General features: G+C 42.9%; 1 pseudogene; it reads left to right on the plus strand.

Moving 5' to 3' along the window:
* The first annotated feature begins 64 nt into the window (after positions 1 to 64).
* Positions 65 to 4110, plus strand: LOC112459122 (annotated as a pseudogene).
* The last annotated feature ends 492 nt before the right edge of the window (positions 4111 to 4602 follow it).

A 4602-nucleotide genomic window follows, 5' to 3' on the forward strand; every position in this document is an offset into this window, starting at 1 on the left:
GCGCTAGTGTTCCCGAAGGTCCGTCTGCAATCAGAATTAATATAAACCCCCTTGCACAATAGGCGATAGCGATAGCGATAGCGACAACGACGTTTAAACGTTTTAAAAATTATTTTATAGTGAAATAAATAAATATACAGACTAATAAGCCTGTAATTATAAACGATAGTTGCTAATTAAGTTTGTGACTCATAATTCCGTCTTGCAGAGGACCTCCGTAACGAGATCAAAGATGTACCAGCTGTGCAGGGTGAAGAGGTTATCTCAAACGCCCTGCCCAATTGAGCGACTCAAATGTCATTACCGCTGAGAAGTACTTCTTGCCATTTGAATCAGTATGTCAGAGCTAGTCACTATACGGATTGTGGTGACACAGCACTGGACTGCCTGCAGAAGTTAATCGCATATAGCCATCTCACTGGCAATGTGCCTGATTCAACGGAGCTTAACAAGCTGCTGATTGTGCGCATTGTCGAGACAATCTGCGGTTGCTTCACCGGTCCACAGATCAATGAGGGTGTGCAGCTGCAGATTATTAAAGTTCTGCTGACTGTAATGACAAGCCAGCATGTGGAGATACACGAGAGTAAGGTACTGTTATTAAACAATTCGTACTGTTTACAACGTTTACTTGGCGTCGCGCAACCTGGTGAATCAAACAACAGCCCGTCCGACTCTCACGCAGATGATCAACGTGATCTTCGCGCGAATGGAGACTCAGGCGGAGGAAGAGATCGTGAGACTTGATGGGGAACATCAGCAGGAGGGTTCTGTCATAGTAAACGGCGAAACTGAAGCCGAGGTTAGTCCAAAGAATGCTCCTAGTAATGATAACATTGATTCTCAAACAATTGTCAAGAGTATTCTTGATGATGTGGTAAAATCCGTGGTGCCATTGAAAGAGAAAGTCAGTTTGGAGAACGGCAGTCCGGAGGACAACGGTGACGAGGCAGCCGCTGAGAATGACAACATGATAACTGCAAAATTCACCCATGTGCTGCAAAATGATGCAGTCCTGGTGTTTCGTGCTCTCTGCAAGCTCTCTATGAAACCGCTGCCGGACGACACTTCCGATCCAATATCGCACGAGCTCCGTTCCAAAATCTTGTCGCTTCAGTTACTTCTGGGAATCTTGCAGAATGCCGGTCCAATATTGCGCTCTAACGAGATGTTTGTTATCGCCATTAAACAGTACTTGTGTGTCGCGCTGTCGAAGAATGGCGTGTCTTTGGTGCCGGAAGTGTTCGAGCCTTTGTTAGCGCTGTTCCTGGCGCTGCTCGCCCGTTTCAAGATGCACCTCAAGATGCAGATTGAGGTGTTCTTCAAGGAGATCTTTATGAACATTCTCGAGACCTGTAGCAGCTCTTTTGAGCACAAGAGGATGGTCATACATGCGCTTACGAGGATCTGTGCGGATGCCCAGAGCGTCGTCGACATCTACGTTAACTACGATTGCGATCTCTCAGCAGCGAATCTCTTCGAGAAGCTCGTCAATGATCTCTCTAAAATTGCTTAAGGTCGTCAAGCTCTGGAGCTAGATGCATCGCCAAATCAGGTGCGTTATAAGAAAGAGGATGACAGGATAGATGTATTATTTAGAACAGAGAATGTTCTTCGAAACAAGCAATATAAAGTTTTGTTTGTAATATCAGTGTCTTGCTCTTTCAGGAGAAATCCATGCGCATCCGTGGTCTCGAGTGCCTCGTGTCTATTCTGAAATGCATGGTGGAGTGGAGTCAGGATCTTTGCGTGAATCCCAGCGTGCCAGCGGATCAGCAACCATTGTCACATCCACTGGATACGACGCCGGAGATCCCGCTACCGCGTTACGGCAGCGCTGGCAGCCTCTCGTCGGCCAACTCCAGTCTCCAGTCTGACTGGCAACAAGGAGGTGCCGGACTCGCCGGAGCAGTATGAAGTACAGAAACAACAAAAGGAGGTATGGGAGGCCGGTATCGAGATCTTTAGTCGGAAGCCCGGCAAGGGTGTGCAGTACTTGCAGGAGCAAGGACTGCTCGGTACTTCGCCGGAGGACATGGCCAGGTGGCTGCACTTGGACGAGCGACTCGACAAGACCGCCATTGGAGACTTTCTGGGCGACCATAATCATAACCAGGTGACGAGGAGAAAACAATTGAAATTAATAGACTATACTAATTATAGACATAAATAGCGACCATGGTTGATCAACTCTAAATCATGTTATGATTATTGCGCGATAATTATGTTAATTAATTAAGACAATGACTAATTTTGTTATACCGTTTGCACAGGTAATGTACCATTACATCGATCAGATGAACTTTGCCGAACGCGATCTAGTAACTGCACTCAAGTATTTCCTGGAGGGCTTTCGGCTGCCCGGCGAGGCACAGAAGATCGACCGACTAATCGAAAAGTTTGCCAGTCACTATTGCGAGTGTAACCCTAACAATGGCCTCTTCACGAGCGCGGATACAGCCTACGTTCTCGGCTTCTCAATTATAATGCTGTCCACCGATTTGCGCTTGCCGCAGGTTAAGAACAAAATGACCAAAGAATGATACATCAAGTACGTATAGCAATTTTTAAAGTTAATTATAATTAAAAAATTATGTTTTACATACATATAATTATTAATATTGAGAAAATTTTATTGTATTTAAGTTTATCTTTGTTAGTATATTTTTATTAATTTTTTTTATTATATTTTATTATTATTAATATTATGTAATAATTAACAATAGGATCTACGATGAAATCGCTGGCAACGAGATTAAGATGAAGTCGAACCCTAATAATAGCCTGCTCGCCGGCAAACAGCTGATATCTAGTGAAAAGAAACGATGATTGTTATGGAACATGGAAATGGAAGTAATTTCTATGGCGGCGAAGAATTTGATGGAATCTGTCAGTCATGTTCAGGCATCATTCACTACGGCGAAGCATCTGGAACACATGCAGCCGATGTTCAAAATGGTCTGGACGCCATTCCTCGCGGCGTTCAGCGTCGGACTTCAAGACTGCGACGATCCAGAGATCGCGTCGCTCTGCTTGGACGGTATCAGGTGAGAAGAAATAGGAGAAACGAAGGAAAATAGATTTGTACGGCTGTGCCTTTCGTGCTTTATATTATTTATATGTTATATATTTTAGATGTGCCATTCGTATCGCCTGCATCATTCATATGAGCCTCGAGCGCGATATCTATGTACAAGCTTTGGCAAGATTTACCTTGTTGACGGCTAATTCACCAATTACAGAAATGAAGGTGAAGAACATCGATACCATCAAGACTCTCATCACAGTAGCTCACACCGATGGCAACTATCTAGGCAGGTCGTGGCTCGATGTCGTCAAATGCATCTCCCAGTTAGAATTGGCGCAGCTGATAGGTACTGGAGTACGGCCACAATTGCTGGGCTCACCGTCAAAACCGCACTTTCCCTCGCCATTGGCGAATTTCGGTAATCTCGCACACTCTACCAGTTCGCACCAGACCAACAATCTCAACTTGAGCTCGTTGGACCCCAGCGTGAAGGAGTCCATCGGTGAAATTAAAATTCCATAGATACACACGTTTAGAAATCGGTGTACAATCAATATATGAAGATGTAATGTGTGATACTAATAGAGGGCATACAGTACGTGCCGTATGTGAGAGCTTTCAACCAGCAAAAGATGCTGAATTCAAGGTGATAGCTCACATGATGCCGGATTTACTAAATGTCGATTAATTTACCAAATAATTACTACGTTTACGCGTTATTATGTAACATTAGCAAAGACTGAATCAGATTATATGTAAAGTGTGGCTTTATCCTTATTTGTAACTCTATTGTACAATTTCACAGGACATCGAAAAAAAAGAAACGTTTAAATATTCTTTATGTCACACGTGCATGGAAAGTGGCCTATTACGCACGCTACACGCGGCGTGATAGGTCACTTTCCACGCACTTGCAACATAAAATAGGGTATGCAAGCCGTGCTGGAACTCGCCTTCGGCTCGTGCGTCAACTCCGCACCCGTGAATTTTCATCTTCCAGCACGGCTTGCACAAATAACTAATAATTTATGTGTAAACAATAAAGAACTTATAGAGATTGATAACCATTTAGCAGGATAAACTGTGTTGGCGTACTCTTTCTACACGCGTACCTTCCCCAAGAGCCGAGACTCGAACCAGATCCGTGAAAAATATCGCCACTTTCGTTGAGTTTTTGTACAGTTTTACTCTAGGAATATCGCGAGAGAAAGAAAGATTTTTATCTGAATCGATCGACATAAAGAGAGAGATATAGTAAAGAAGCTAGCTTTCGAGAATTTAAACGCATAATACTTTGTTATACTATGAGCGAATTAGTCACTCTGTCAAACTTTAATATTAAATTACTAATAATATATCGATATCGGTAGTATAATAATAATACATTTAAAAGCGCTCAATTTAAAAGTAGGTCCTCTGCAAGATGGAATTATATGAGTCACAAACTTAATTAGCAACTATCGCTTATAATTGCAGGCTTATTGGTCTGTATATTTATTTATTTCACTATAAAATAATGTTTAAAACGTTTATATTAATTCTGATTGCAGACGGACCTTCGGGAACACTAGCGC

This window comes from Temnothorax curvispinosus, unplaced genomic scaffold (genome assembly GCF_003070985.1).
Source record: "Temnothorax curvispinosus isolate PA1 unplaced genomic scaffold, ASM307098v1 QBEX01009525.1, whole genome shotgun sequence".
In the NCBI taxonomy this organism is placed as follows: Eukaryota; Metazoa; Arthropoda; class Insecta; order Hymenoptera; family Formicidae; genus Temnothorax; species Temnothorax curvispinosus.